The 16,596-nt window shown below is 45.8% G+C and overlaps 1 protein-coding gene across 2 annotated transcripts in view; it reads right to left on the bottom strand.

Annotated features, from left to right (window-relative positions):
* Positions 1-10,628, bottom strand: part of RASGEF1C (RasGEF domain family member 1C) — a 78,004-nt gene extending 67,376 nt beyond the window's left edge. The window contains exon 1 of one of the 2 annotated variants that reach the window (XR_012662150.1): positions 10,391-10,578. The gene's annotated coding sequence lies outside the window, so the exon portion shown is untranslated. Of the gene's footprint in view, positions 1-10,390 lie in introns of both variants that reach the window. The other variant, XM_075102820.1, reaches the window with a different exon arrangement.
* Positions 10,629-16,596: the final 5,968 nt, after the last annotated feature.

Raw genomic sequence — 16,596 nt, 5'->3', positions numbered from 1 at the left:
TTCTTTCCACAACATACCACTGAGATATTTGGACACGGCTTGCAAAGGAGAAGAATCCTGCCAGGAGGGGAGGCGAGAGAGACACAACAATCTTAAAAAGAAACTTCATGCATGTAAAAGCCTACAAAAAGTAAAACCTGGCTATCCATAACAGAAACAATTAGGAAGTGATCTAAAGCAGTTTAGAAATACTGTTTCAGTGGTTGGCTGAACACCTCCTTTTGAATACAAATATTCAGCAGGCTATTTATAGTCCAACGGGAAAAGCTCCTGATTTCCCCTATCCCAGCGCAGCAGGCCACTGTCTGTTCTCAGTGAGGAACATAAATTTTGAGCAACTCCAATAGACATGAACAAGTTGCTGGATTTATCTCAATTTAACAGATTTCAGAAAACTTAAAGAAGCGATAATCAAGACAAGCGTTCTTGAAGACACTCAAACCCCTGCTAGACCTGTTATTGCACAGATAGCAATTGCTGATTTATTGACTGCAAAATGCTGTGGATCAAGCCATAGTATTTACTAATACTGCTGCTGAAGTTGTCCTTTAATGGTCCAATCCAACTCCCATTAATGACAAAGGAACACCTATTTTCTTTAATAGAGTTGTAGCAGGTAGCATCAGATCAGGAAAAATAAAACATTTGGACCAATTAGTCTACTAGCTGCATTTTATCTGATATGAAAACTTCAAATCTAGGGCTACAACACAGAAATTATACTGCTGTTTCTACATTTAAAAAAAAAACCCAAACCACAAATAAAAGGATGTTGACAAGTGGAAATCCACCTCTCATTCACTTGGGTGTAATTCAGAAGTAACCCTGGTGAAGCCGGGGCAGCTCCAGGAACATAAATGCAAAGTGACAGGGAAATCCAGCCTACTATTCACATCACATATTTCATGCTTCTTTTCATTTCACAGTAATACACCAAGTTAAGCTGCTTATTAGATGGGCATATTCTCCTAACCGCAGCCAGACTTGTATTTTGTGTTGGGCTCGCTATCAGCACTGACTGTCCTTTAATCATAATTCTGCTGTCATTTGTGGTTCCACTTTGGAAGATACTTGCTTTAATAGACAAACTGGATAGCTGTTACCCCAGAAAGGAGAGGCATATGAGTAATGCCATGAGAGGGACTTAGTCGTAACCATCCTTATTTATACAAACCTCTCACACATTTTGCCAACAATCTATACTCCCAAATACTTCTGTTGGCCTATATGTGGCACATACTTCCAAGCCTCACAGTACACCAATTCACAAGTAATGACCTTCCTGAAATGACCTAAACACAGCTAATAGTTGTGCAATAAAGAACAAAAAGGTTGTTGCACAGGTGGTCTCTCCTGGAATGAAAAGACCACCAAATTTTTATTAGCAGAATCACTAATGGACACACGGTTATCACATGATCTATTTAAGAAATGCATAGTATCAGATAACAGAGTTATCCTAGAAAACAAAACCAAACCCCAAACCAGCAACTTCAAAATGCACACTGCAGTCTGGCAGCTTATGAATGAAACGCTCCGTAGGTGTTTGTGTACATTTATAATTTACTACACCACATTAAGAAATAAGACAACTGCAAATGACAAGCTGATGCTCTCCCAGCTGTGTACACTATGTAATGCTATCTTCTGCCAGGGCTTAGCCAGCCTCACCATCAACTTCTCACTTGCGTGACAGACAGAAGGATCCAAAGGATCCAAGTATCTCCAGCAACTGAGTAACAAACGGCAGCAACTCCGCCTTCATAAAGCCTGTATTGCTGGTGTTGTAAAGCAATACACACTGCACATTTGAAATGCTGTTTAACATATGCACACGACGGGAACAAAAAGCACAAATCCTGTCCCTGATGCACAGAATGAGTGTAAAAAGCTTGCGCTGGCAGTCTTCACGGAGGCTGAGAGGAACAGATATCCCTCCAAGTCTTGTCACAGCAGCATCTGTGAGAGAGGCTGCTAACCTTGTCCTCCAGCAGTGCTCAGAGATGGGGAACACTAACTGCACCCCTCCCTCCATCTCCTCTCCTTGGAGCAGGACAGGAAAGGCCAAGGGACACTGCTCCTTAGCAGGGACAAATACCATGGCCTATTGCCTGGTTCTCACCTCTTGCATGTCACTTGCATGAGGCATGAGTGGTTCAGCTATGCAGAAGTTCACCCCCAGGTCCTGAAAGAGAAGGGTCCCATCTCACCTTGCTCTGCTCCAGACCTTGCTTTTATCTTGCATACCAAACTTATAAAAAAGTGACTGCTAATGTCAGCTGAAGGCAGACATCCATATCTGACAGCTCGTGCAGGACCAAAGAGCCAAGTAGTTGACAAGGCATTAAGAAAAACAGCTAAATAGCTAACAGCCTGTAGCCTTAATTTGCAAATGCCCAGGCTCAGACACTGTCCCTGCTGACTTCTGAAGAACTGCTCACACGCCCTGAATTATTTGACTATTTAAAACATCTGCAAGATTACAGGTTTAATATATATGTCTGTTTGCTAAGACAATGTATTTTAAAGAGAGCAAAGTAAAGCCCTGATCTTCCAAACCTTGCTTGCTTCCTGACTTCGTTGCATTGGATGTGATTGATGCAGTAACCATTACTAAAATGACAAACTGATTTTGAAAAACCAACCAACCAAACCAACAAAGAAAACCCCACAAAACAACAACCCCAAACAAAACCAAAAACAACTTCAGCACAGAATTACTTGATTCTGTCAGGTAAGTACTCTGATCATGTGCCATGACCCAACAGGCTAAGTCAACAAGCCAAATAACTTTCACCTGTCTTTCATTTTTCCTCTCCCCCCACCCCCACCGCGTTTTTCTGCCAATAGGTATTGTACCTTACCTCAACCTTTGAGAAAAACACAGAGGACCCACTGTGTCTATGACCAGGTGACATTGGGCCTGTGTTAGAGACCCCCAGACTTCTGCAACTATTAAAACCACTGGATTTGCAGCAACTCCAGCTGTTAGATTGCAGGAAGGGAACAGGAACAAGCTGCTACTCAAGTAAAAAGCACACCTAGTCTGTAAGCGGAGAGTCAACACAAAGATTTTAAGGCTTCATACCCAAACCCAAGGTATGATGCTTTTTTAAAGACATGAAAGCCGGAGCCATGGACATTGGGACTGCAGGGACAGCCCCTCTGGAACACGGCACCAAACTTGGCCAGCCACACAGAGCTTTAGGCATGCTCCCAGCTCAGGAAGAAGTCTCCTCATGCAGTTTTAGGCACATAATCAATTCTATGAAACTTAGTGAAACGTAGTCTTTTCTTTACGTCATCACCAGGAGTAGTCTCAATACAAGCATGCACTGAAGCGCCTCGCTGATTCAGGCCTCACGCAGTGACTGGGTCACAGCATAATTTATACAATGCTTTCACACACTCTTGATCTTTCAGCTGAATTTCTCTATTAGATCCACTGTTTGCAGGTGCACCTGTAATGTCGGTGAATTATTTCATACAGTGTCATCCTAATGGCTGAATCATAAGCGACCTACAGGACTGTAACCCCAAATTCCTTTCTGTGCATACAGATAAGGAAGCTCTGCAGAGTTTCAGTTCCATGAACAAGATGGCAGATCTGAACGAAGCGATGGAAGAGACCAGAAGATCTCAACAGCCACCTCTGTTCCCTGCAGACCCACAGAGTACGCATAACATCTCGCCTGTGTTCCAGGTTCAGTACAGCTAAAGGCCCCAGCAGCAATCCAGGGATGGCCACTGAGCCCTGATGCTTTCAGAAGGCACCTTCTCCAGTCCACAGGGCAGAGCAACGGACTGTGTGAAGACATTCCTCAAGTCTGTTTTCTTGCCCAACTTCTATACCTCCACATAATCCTCATTCCTATAACCCCTCAAACTCCAGCCCCTCAGAAAACATCAAGCCTTTTTCCAGCACCAACGTGGAACGCTGCAGCTTCTTGCACTTGTGGCTTTCTCTTCTACCTGCTTTAATTTGTGGAAGATGCATGGAACATGAGCCCCAAGCCTAGATGACCAGGCTGTACATTGTCTATGATGTTTATACACATGCACTGGAACAGACTATACGTTCAAAATTGCTGTAATAAGGAAATGAGCCATGAAATGTGTAAGCGATGGCACATTAATAATCTGTTTAATAGCTTAAATTAGAATCTTCGGAATTTCACAGCCAAAGACTTCTAAATAGGTCAAAAATGTGGTAATCACACTTAATGATCACACTGATATACACTGCGTCAGAGCTAGGAAACCTGAGCAGAATGGATATGAACTACTGGCACATTCAAAAAAAGCATTTAACGAACCTCAAGTACAAGACACATAGCACAGGCCAGAAGTTTTTTTTTTGCTGTGCCTCCATATCTTCCTTCCACTTATCACTGCAGCTCAGCAAAGGTTTTGACCACTTACAAGCAGCAAACGTTTAGTGGTGAAAAGAAAGCCTCCCCCAACAGAGGAATGTGGTTTAATTTTGTACTTGCCCATGCACATTTCAGCCCAGGTAGGCATAGTTAAAATACATTCCTGGGTACCAGCATTTTTATTTCTTTTTAAGAAAAGAGCAAGACTTGACAGACCAATCGCAGTAATCCTCTAGGCTCCAAAGCGGGGAAACCCTTCACAATTTTTCTAAGGGTAGACACACTTATATTCTCCTTATACCACCTGACTTTAGGTACAATAAGCCTGATGGATAAATTGTGGAAAGAACAAGAATTTCAGCAAAATAGACAGTCATTGCTAATTAATCCTGTCCTGTCAAGCTGTTGAGGCATACCCAAAAAGGTAAACCACAAAAAAAAATAAACCAGCTAATATTCTGTGAAAACAAAGTCAATGTTTGTCTACTGTGAAAGTACAAAGTCAGCAGGGGAGACTGCTTGGAAGCTTACAAGAAAGCAGGAGAGAAATTTTTTTTGTTTGTTTCTTTTTTTCCTCCAGTCAGACTTGGCTTCTTCTAAAAAACAAAGCAAGGCAAAAGATGAAAGGCCTTCTCTTCTGAAGCCAAAGATGAAGAATACAAAGAATATTAATGACTAACAAGTCTGTCTGTAAATGCCATGAGCTTAGCTGTAGTAAGGACAAAAAGGAAGAACAGCACCACTATTAACTAATGAAGTTTCTGATCTAACGAGCAGTGATGAAGGCTGATTGGGTCATTTATGGAAGGGAACGTTAGTTCAGAAGAACACAGGTTCCCTGCAGAGGATAAAAGGAAGGAGGGAAAGATGCCATTATATACATGCAAAAGCTCAGGATGGCTGTGGTTCATTCACAAAGCACATAAAGGTAGTAAATTCCCAATTAGGGCTTGTCTGTCCCCTGCGCATGTTTGTATGTGCGGGTACACCAGACAGCTAATCTGCAGGAAACTCGAGAATTGTTGCAAATTTGCCACTTGCCTTAAATCACAAAACATCAGATTCTGATGAATCGCATTTCCTAAAGGAAAATTTCAAAACACACAGAAGCTTGCCTTTGTCACGGGTATTTGATCTGGCATAAGCACCCCGGCCACCGCAGCTTCCCAGGGCCACGGCATCCCACAGCCATCCCGGAAAGCCTTACTGACAAAGGGCAGAGCAGCAAGAGGGGCAGGCGCCAGCCTCTCACCTCTGCACTGCCCCAACAAGTGCTGCTGTGCAAGATCAGAGCAAAGCACGCCCCTCCGCATTTGAAGTTTACCCATTCCCTTTTGAGAAAGTCTTTGACCTTAAGGAAATGAAGCAAAACAAAACCAGGTGAAAAAAAAACACTAACAAAAAAGCAACCAAAACCCCTGCAAAACAAACAAAAAACCCAAAACAAACAGAACAAAAAAAAAACACAAAAAAAACCCACACCAAAAAAAACAAAACAAAACCAAACAGAAAAAAACCAACACACGCAACTCTGAGCCAGAAGTGTTACTACACAAACTTCAGATTTGGAAACTGATTCATTTGCCAGCTCATAGGCACACACACCTAGTATGTCTATATTTATATGCATGGACTCAGGCTCTCTGCTCTGTAGAGCATTCTGAGTATTTTTAAACCAGTGAAAAATCCTTCTTTCTCTAAACTGTGACCATTCAGATTACAGAAATCTTGAGACAGCAGCCCTCCTTACAACATCCAGCAAGACTGAGTGCCAGGATGAATACAAGATTTCCTCTGAGATTCTTTCCCTTGTCAGGCCACTGCTCATTCCTGCAGACAGACCGTATTTTGGATTGGAGTCTGATCCAGTAGGCGATACGAGAAGCCTTTGTGTTGGGATGGAAGTCTGGGGAGCATTCTGATGGTGTGAAAGATGGCAATGTTTAACCAAGCACTGCCAGAGAGCTGTGCTGCAGCCCCTGCCTTACAGGGCTGGGAATTAAAGGTTCCAAGTTCAATGCCCAGCTTCGTCCATAACCCACAGTGGTCTCAGCAGATCACCAAACTCTCTCAGCATCTCCTTCTGGAAAATGGGGATAAGGGCATGTCACAGCAGCATCACAAAGATTTGTCAATGCTTGTAAGCACTTTGTAGATAAGGAACATCAAGACAGCAGTTAGCAGAGGGATTTGGGTACAGACATAAATCCAAAGTACTCATATCATATACTCTTTTTAGACAAGCATAGCAGCAGATCAGCTCCCTGCATTTAGCTGTTGCGGGCTCCATCCTCTCAACATACTGAGCACTCTGCCTTTGATCCAAAAAAAATTAGTCCAGGGAGAATATTCACATGTTTAATGTTAATCATATGCTTAAATCCTCTGAATCTATAAAGAGGGTAAAAGAGAAAAGTGTTCCCCAGCTCCAAAACACACACAAATTCCCAAAAGTTATATTTAGGACACGAGCAAACATTTGACCAGCAAAAGAAAGGCCTTCACAACACACCTGCTGAGCTTCTGCATACCTGTAGAAACCTGCAGGTGGGAAAAGTGTCCAGAGTGAGTTTGCTTAGATAAAACATTTCTAACATAGCCAATGCAATGCTAGTGGAGAGAAGCAGCCCAGAGCATTTGAACTACTATTCCACAGGCAGAGCAGTCCTTGAGCAAGGAAGCGAGAAAAAAGAATAAATGAAGTTTACTAAGGAACTCACCACACAGATTTAAATTTACAATTATTAATTTGCTACTATTAATTCCTTCATTTTTTAACTGTCTAGTGTAAGAGAACAGGCACTGCCACCCAGTCCTTACAAACACCATGTGTCAGCAGCAGCACTTAGAAAGCATCTTCTAACTCTGTATCAGAGAGCAACAATACTAAACAAAAGGCATTGGATCCCCCCTTAGAGCCATTTTAAGCACATGCTGCTCTCTCATCTTAGCTATCTGAAACATCTAACTCAATTTACATCCCGCTAAACTCCTGGCCTAGCTAATGGCCTGGGGCAACAAGTCTCTCAGGCTCACTGGCCAGAGCATCCTGAAGTCTCTGCTCTTGCATCAACCCCACTTGACTCCTTTCCAGCAGGTGCAGCAAGTCAGTGGAGCAAGGACACAGCGTTCCTTTTGCACAGGTGAGCTCAGCACAGCAAGAGCAGGTATCTGCAGCACCACCGAGCACCACCTGGGCACAGACACACCCACAGAGCAGAGCACCTCACACCACATCCATGACTGCAGCACGGACATATCCCTGACCAGATTAGCATCTGCAGCATAAACAAATAACTGGCTTCCAGAGATGATTTTCAAAACGCTGTTAAACCAGCATGTATAGCAAGAAAAGCCTCAGGCAATTAAAGGACCACTATCCAGAGCTTCACTGCTTTAGCAGATCTGTAAACATTATCCAGCTTACTCACAGCAACATCACACTTCACCAGCGATGTGAGAAGGACAAATCACTCTCTCACCAGTGTAAATTGCCCAAGATGCTAAATAAGGCTGCTAATTATTTCTACAGATTTTTAAAGAATCCTTTAAGATTACTGTCCCCAAATTTGATTAAATAACACTTTAAATCCTTTCAACTGACCGTCATTAGGTGAAGTTGACTTGATGGTATAAAAAAATGTTTTCTCTACTAGTGGCTTGTTGAGAAGCATGCTTTTTAACAGTACACACCACTTTTAACTTAACCCAGAGGGAGCTGTAACACCTTACAAAGGGTTAACAAGGTAATTATCATCCTTGGCTGGCTGAATTAGAGCTATACAAAATGCTGTGCCTCAGAGGAGGCAGAAGCTTACTCCTAACCTTCACCTGCTGTAAACCAAGAACTACAAGGGATGGAATTACATTGCTGGGTGAAGCGGTAAGAAGTCCAACGGAAGTTAACACACCAGTAGAAATGCTGGTTTTGTTTCTCTACATCCTTTGCAAAAGACACTTTGCTGTCCTAAGGTTTGTAGGTACTACAGAACAACACAAAGTTCACTGCTATTGCAACTTGTTAGTATGAGGTGGCGGATGCCACCACTGGGGAAACCCTCTGGAGACAGCTGAGCGCCCAAGAAGGCACTCCCATGACTGACTTTCTCACTGTTTTCCTGGAGGAAGAACCACCACCTTTCACAATGGGGTAAACCACAAGGCATAACTCCAAGCCTCTGCAGTCTCAGAGCATCTCTGACACTAAGCTAAGACCTCTTAGAGATATCTCGTGCCTTTGCTTTGTTCAGTGCCTCCACTAATACAACCCAGGAGGACAGCTCTAACACACTTCATTGCCAGACACTTTCCCTTGGCTAGAGCCTTGACTCCTCCTTTGCTCTACCGTTTCTTTGTTGTCATCTATAAAGAGCCGGAGGGTAATGAATGCATTCCCCATCCTCACCGCGTTACCCAGTCATGCTTCCCCACCCTACACATGCAGTCTGCTCCTCCTCATATCCTTAACAAAATAAGTGAGCTCTAAAGAGTCGTGGAAGGCAGAGCACCAGCAAAGCACATCTTTCAGCACTGAGGGCAGAGACACCTCCAGGCAGGAGGTGCCATCAGCTCCACCACAGAGCACAGGTATCCCACAGCAAGACCTGAGCCTGGGTGAGGACTGCTGGAATACACCTTTTGTGCTATACTGGCTTGAAAGCAATAATTAAACTCCAGTCTAATTTTCTTCTGATCTACAGTTCTAGCTCCTGAATGACTCCCATTATGTCAATTATCAATTTGGTGTCACTCTGGATTTTTGCCTTAAATAAGGAGCCCATGAAACTCATAGATAAAAAGATTGTAATCATTTTAGTAAATACCTGCCCAGGAAATTTCTTCTGTGGAATATAAGCATCAGTATTTTAGGTTTCAGTAGCAACATTAGATGTACCACCACCATCCTACTTGGAAAACACAGGGGCAGAGAACTACTAAAGGACCAAGTCTAGAGAATACAATCCGAGCACAAATGGTTCCTCCTCTGCGCTTCTCTTTCCCCCCTCATCTCCTGGTGTTTCATGCTGTGCCAGAGCATCGCTGAGAGACCAGTGCCCAGCGTGGGTCCTCACACAAGCCACCAAAACACCCCAAGCTACGCTGTGTCACCCAGGAATACCCCGGGTATCAAAGCCATCACTGACAGCCGGGGTTTGTGCAGCTGCTCCCTTGTCCTGTTAATTAGGTGCTGTGGACACGCTCACGCTGTAAGCGCATCTTTGACATAACATAGCATGACAATTTCTTCAGAGTCACAGAAATGCAGAGCATACAAATAAACCTGAATGCTGAAACCATTTCATTGTTCATAAGAATATGCACATTGCACCTGTTACGAGCAAGGGTACTGCCTGTGTCTTGGAACTGAGTATTTCAGCCTCTAACAAGCCCATCTGTCTCAGAGGACTGTTAAATTCCAGGAGTAAATAAAGCACAACAAAATTATTTTACAAAAAGAAATCATTACCAAATACACAGAGAGAAGTCTTTAGACCCAAGGTAAAGAAAATAATCCTCAAACTAACATTTTTCCCTGAGCTTCTTAAAACAGCTGAGTCAGTTTAAATTCAATTTAGCCGAAAGAAAATAACTCCAAGATTGATACCGGTGAAGTCCTACCCCGAAACAAATGTTTGGGAGCCCAACTGCAACCCCCCAGCCCAGGACTTCTAACAGAGAGGGAGGCAGGACGCCCGCCCCGCCAGGAGCCGGAGCACTCTCCCAGACCCCATCCCGCAGAGGCGACGCTCCCGCACCCCCGCAGGCAGCCGGAGCCGCGCCGCAGGGAGCAGGTGGCAGAGCCGGTCCCTGCCGCCCAGCCCCGGCGCCGCCGCCAGCCGGGCCCCCGCCGCCAACGCGCGTGGGGCACCGGGGGTGGGGAGGGGTGGGGAGGTTGATTTTTTATGAGGGGGAAACGGCGGAGCGCGGGAGAGGGCGGCAGCATCCCCGGCTGCGGCAGCGCGGTGCCGGGGGAGGGGACGGGACCGGGGGCCGGGGCCGGCCGCGGCGGGACTCACCGAGCTACGCGCGCCTGCTGCCCCCGCTGCCGTCCATGGGGGCGGCGGGGGGACGGGAGCCCGCTGCGGGCGACAGCCGCCCCAGGATCCGCCGCATCTGCCCGCCGCCGCCGCGGAGGAGGAGGACGACGAAAAGGAGGAGGAGGAGGAGGAGGAAGAGGAGACCGCGCCGCCCCAGAGCCCCAGCGCAGCCCGGCCGCAGAGCGCCGCCTGCCCGCCGCGCCCGGGATGGGACCGGCACCGGCTGCGGCGGGAGGGGCGGCCGGGCCGCGGGGGCAGGTGCAGCCGCCCCGGGGGGGGGGCCGGGGGGCGGCACGGCGGGGCGCGGAGCCGGGCGCGGCCCCGGGGCGGTGCAGCTGGCGGAGCGGGGCCGGCGGCGGCCGGGCGCGGCGGGCGGCTGGAAGCGCCTGTGCGGAACGGGGCCCGGCGCGAATCCGCCCCGTGAGGGCTTTTAATGAAGTACAGATGTTCCCTAATATAATTATATCGTCCTCTTCCTGATAATTGGCTTTGGCAGGCGCTGGTCGGAATCCCCCCGCGCGGCTGCTGTGCGGGGCCTCCCACCCGCTCTGCGGCAGCGGGGTGCGGGGGCCCCCCAGAAACGCAGCTGCGGGAGAGGCCCCCGTACCCAGGACCCCGCTCCTGTGAACCCTGCATTTAGAGACCGGTGCTTTCAGTGGAAGCTTTTTGGCTTACTGCAGGTGGAAATAAGGGGCAACGTTTATTTACTTATTCCTTAAAGTGGGTGTCCTTGAAAGCAAAATGACTGGGCCGTTTGTAGGAAGGGAGGACAGAATATCCTGGTTACACAAATGAAAGGTTATGGCAAATGTTAGGGAAGGGCAGTCTTATTGAACAGGAGCACAGCGCCACTTGAGGATAGCAACAGAGTCTGTCCAGGCCAGGTGATTAGGACCAGCACCCCCACCCCACCCCCCGCCTCCCTCACTCTACCTGTGCTCTCAACAGGCCAGGTGAGCTGCAGCTGGTTAAAACACTCCAGTTCTCCCCAGCTTGGTTTGTCTTTAGAGAAATTGCCAATGAGGACACGCTAATACAAGCCAGGTGTGTGGGTGTTTTATGCATGTATGTGGGGGAAAATGGATCAAGCCCACAAATTCATCTTGCGGAGGACAAGCAGCCAACACAAGGTAATGATTTCTAGTCACTACAGGCCCCAGACCAGACTTTTTTCACCTGATGACTCAAAGCTGACATGCAGCTGTGCCATACCTGCTGATACTTGGGCACTATGAGAAGTGCAAACACTTCAGATAAGCAGGATTAGGGAATTCTCCTAGTGCAGGGTTGTGGAGGGGAGCAGCCTGCACATCTGTACCTCTCTCCATCCGTCAGCCCAGACAGTGTCTAAGGGGTTCGGCATTCCTGCGCGTTAATGCACAATGCAGGTTGGAAGCGACTTCCTCACCCCCAGAAGAGACTGTGTCCTGCCCGCTCCTCTCGCACAGTCAGGATCTCAGCCACCAGCTTCTATCAACTTCTTTTTGTTCTAAGTGAAGGCAAGCAACTACAGTCCTTTCAAGAAGACCAGCTTCTCAGCTCAAACCCACAATAATAAGTCATGCTCCCGTTTTATATTTACCAGCAGTGCTGACATTACACCTGCGGACTGGGAATCATTTTGAGCCTATGTAAAGGGTAAACTCTCCGCCCAGAGACTGGGGCTACATCAGCATTAATTCTGGCCTCCATGCTCCAAGCGTGTCCCCATGCAGGTTTTTCCTCTGGAACAAATTAGCCCTCCAGCCAGACAAGCTCAGCTCCAGGAGGGTGGGTCTGCAGGCCCAGCTCAAGGGCAGCTAGAGACACACTGAATTGCCTACAGACACGAGCCCTCTGCCCAAGGATCTCTGCCTTTTCCTCAGCAGGAACAGTAAGATGCTCCTTGGTTTGGCAACTGTGCTCTGCAGATTTCTGAGGGACAAAGCAGATGAGGGGTTTCACAAGCTGTGCATGCCATGGGACATCCTTGTTCTGCCTTTGATTGGGCCCCTTTGGGTTTTTGCTCACCCTCTAATACCTCCATGGCTGCTCAGAAGACAGGGAAGCCTATGTGATCAGAGATAGAAGTGATGCTGTGTCTTCCAGCCACTATTTTTCATATGCCTGCTTTCTGTTCTTGATTCAGTTGGGATCCCCAGAGAGCAAAGGCACGGGGAAGGTGTAACGTCAGAGGCAGCTGTGTGTATTCCCTGAGCACAGATGCCACTGCAGCAGATGGCTAAGGAGGCAGGACAGGGATGGAGAAGCTAAGACTATCCTTTTCTCCAGTTTCACTTCAGCCATAGTAGAATATTTTCTTGGAAGGATATAAATATAAAAGAGGTGAGGGAAACACAAAATCAACACAACCTGAAACGACATGGCTTGAACCAGAGGACAGGCAGCCTGACAGACGGACTCTGCAATTCCTCTCTTAAGGTCTTTTCTCTAAACGTTAACTTTTTTATTTTAAAGACCCATCATAATTACGGGCTGTCGCTCAGATGTCCCAATCTTCTAAAACCAACATAGAAATAACTTCAGAGAACTCCCTAGTTTAGTTTTACCTCAAGGACACATGCAGGAAAACATTTGCCCTGAATAGGGAAGTCCTCCAGTTTGTGAGCTCCTGAGTGAGGATACAAGCAGATTCGCACACTTACCTTATTGGCAACACCCTTGTTTTTCTTACGCTTCGTGGACCTTTCAGCAGGAGTCTTCTCCTGCCCCAGTTCTACAGATCAGTAGTTTTCAGCTCTCTCTCATTGACTCAGTGTTTCTACCATCTTTCCAGGTGTTAAGCTGATAACTGTGATTTCCAAGGATCAGCTTTGCAAAAAGAAGAGGAACAGTATGCATACTCCTCTCTGACCTCTGTTATATTTCCCATCCTCCACCTGTTATTAAAGGTAGATGGTTCTGAGCTGGCTTCAACTTGTTCCTTAGATATTCCAGGGTAATCTTCTTCAGGCTTCGCTCATTTCAGTGTACCTTTTATTTCTGTGCCCCTCTGCAAGTAGGTACATGTCGTTTCCTGAAGCTATTCTCCTGGAAGTAGAAAACAGGGAAGCTTACTGTAGAATTCAACCAATAGCAGGTCAATCATTCATTTTGTTCTTTATTTCATTCAATTTTAAGAATAAATGCTTTCTTAAAAGAAACAAGGTAATGTAACTGTTTGATCCTGAGCAAATAAGAACAACGCCGTTTTTCCCCTGGTATAAGGCACCTGTCCAACATTGTATTAACTTTGCTAATTGCATTAAGCATCCCGCAGTGCTGAACAGTCCTCAGCTGCTAATTCTCAGATCACTATAGTTTAGTTGACTCTTAAATGAGAAAAATTCATAGCAGGAAAAAAAAAATACATTTTAGACCCACAGTAGCAACCAAATGATCGTACAGTTCTGAATTCTGAACAGCTCCTAACAGTGATCATATTTTATGAACTACTGGAAGATTATATTAGGACACACACAATAAATACGATACGCTTCTGAGCGGTATGGGTACAAGTGAGATTGATTGATCTTACATGTTCAGACATTTATACAAACAAGAAAAATTATGTTTCCATATGTGAATATTTTATGCAGATTTTTATGCAGATAATTTGTATCTGCTCTTTCATTTTGTTACCTGTAGTATTACATATGAACATAATAATGATCTGAATTTACATACACAAATTACTGGAAGGTCTGGATCTGGCACATTGGGGAATAATTTCTGGCTGGAAACATTAGCAGTGTGATAACTATTTAGACAACTATATGAAATTAAATAAGCACTTGTCAAAGGAATAATGTGTTGTTATGAAAACTGGAATTGGTATAGTCTCAAATAAAAATGTAGTCTGTTAAAAAGAGTTAATCAGAAATTCTCTCCTGCAGCTCTCCTACCTTATTGCTTTTCTTGTCTCTTTCCTCCCTTTCCTGGGGTGAAGTCCTGCCACCCAGAAGCAGAGAGCTGGGGAGGCAGAAGCAGCTGTACTGCGCTGCACACATGGAAAAGCAGTAAATCACCACTCAACGCAGAGGGGTGGCAGACTCCCCGCAGTCCGGGCCGGTGGCTCTGCCTGCAGGGACCAAGCATGCGTGGACCCGAGGGGGACCCCACCCAGGACGTGGGTGCACAACACACAAGGACTGGCTGTGCATGCACAGTAGGTTTAACATGGGAAATGTTGGACTTCATAATTTTGGTCCTGACAGGAAGCAGGGGAAAAAAAAAAAGAAAAAAGAAAAAAAAGGCCAGTCAAGCTACTGCTAATCATATTAATTCATATATGTTGTTTTCAATTAGCCTGCTTAAACATTCATTTCCTTTCTTCAATAAAGACCATATCTCTCCAGGACCCTCACCATGTCCATTGTCTTTGTGACAGACAGTAGAGAGAGATACCAATTACTCAGCTGTTAAGTACTCCAAAGTACTTTGATGCAGCAGCACCGTAAATTCTCAGTAGCAGCTAATTGTCTTGTTTTAATTCATTTCTAATGAGACACCTGGGAGAATGAAGGAACATCACAAAACCACAAAAACCCAAGAATATTTTTGAGTTGGTCTCCCAGTTCCTCCTTATTTCTGCCTTCCTGAAAAAGGACTTTTTGGTGTTTGCACACAAAGGTGCAGCCCCTTAGCTTCATACCCAGCTGTGCGATGGCATCATTCTCTGTCACGTCATAACCCGTCTCCCACGGGCAAGGGAAGGTGATGGTAGAATCTATAAAACACCGTGGAAGGAATCCAGAGAGAAGAGGCCTCTGGTCCTCAGATGTTCCACATCTTCATCATTTCTGTCTCTCTAGGCAACCAAGCCACATTTCCCATGTGGCCAGCGCTCTGTAGAAGGAAGGGTGGGGTTGTTGCTCATCATCATTATTTGACACGTAGGTGTGATTCTCAGATAAAAAGAAAAAAAAGGTGTCAAACGAGTATATTTCCTTCATCATCAGCTGACTCACTCCATACATTTTTTTGTGAAAGGAAAGGTGTCCTCTGATAGTGACCAGCTTGGTTGCCTTAGTTATGATAGGAATGCAGCCTCTTGCTTCTCAGTCACACTGCTTAGCATTCTACTCTGTGCTAACTTCAACATACACGTTTTATTGGCTCAAGAGGGGAGTTAATTCCAGTAAGACAGAACTGCCCAAATCTCTATCAGCACTTTGGCTTCAGGAAGTCATTGACACAGCATCCCACTGGTCTCTGCTGCTGTAATGGCTGGAGGAGAAAGGAGCATGCTCTAAGGCAGCCATTAACCAAGCCACACAAGGAGCTCATAGATCAAACCCAGCACTGTGAATTGCACCCAGGAGAAAGAGCAGTGGACATTGAGGAATAGATGTGCTATGTTCTCAGTTTAATTAGAAGGGTACCTATGGTGACACATTGCCTGTGTTTTCACTGAGGGATTTATCAAAACTGAAAGGCATGCCCAGTAAGCCATGTGATTTCACTGAGATATCCCACTCTCAATTTTGGTAAATAGCTGTGCTCTTTTGTTAGCATTGTGGTAATTTTTACCAGGTGAGGACTGTCAGCTGTCATAGAGCAGGTGCAGCTGGCCCACAGCCACCACAGGAGTTATCATCCCAGGAGCAGCATCTCCAGTTGTCCCTGGGGATGATGGCTGGAGCCTCTCATGGTGGGGCTATGCCTCATCCTTGCCCCTCATTTTATATGACAATCTCTGTCTTTAGCTCTGACTTGTTAATGAGAATCTGGCAAGCGGTCAGGCGTATAGGAAGATCTACAAGTTTCAGTAGTGGCTTGAAAGTAGCTGTGGATGCTGTCTTACACAGAGCTCTGGCTGTATTCTCGCAGCCAGGCAGAGGAGGCAGATGTGCACCTCTGGTTAATGCTGGCCTGCCCAGATGCCTGAGCCTGCAGTCACTAACTAGTTTCAGCAGGGGAAAACTGTGGTCCAGGCTCAGTATCTTTGATGCTTAACAGTATAATGACATTTAATACTATTAGTATGCCAACAAACTGGCTGTTTCTTTTGCATGTACTTTAGCTGCTTAGTTCATAAAGCAGCTTTGCACATTTGGAGTACCGAGACAAGGGGCTTGTTGATTCCAGCAGAAGAGCTCTCAAGCCTGTGGTAAGGTCACAGTAGAGTGACTAGCACAAACACTCAAGAGTTTTATCCTGCTCAGCTGCAAAACTCCCCATGAAATTTTGCTGCTTCTGGGAAA

Source organism: Phalacrocorax aristotelis, chromosome 8, assembly GCF_949628215.1.
Source record: "Phalacrocorax aristotelis chromosome 8, bGulAri2.1, whole genome shotgun sequence".
Taxonomy (NCBI): domain Eukaryota; kingdom Metazoa; phylum Chordata; class Aves; order Suliformes; family Phalacrocoracidae; genus Phalacrocorax; species Phalacrocorax aristotelis.
This window is presented reverse-complemented; position numbering and strand designations above follow the sequence as displayed.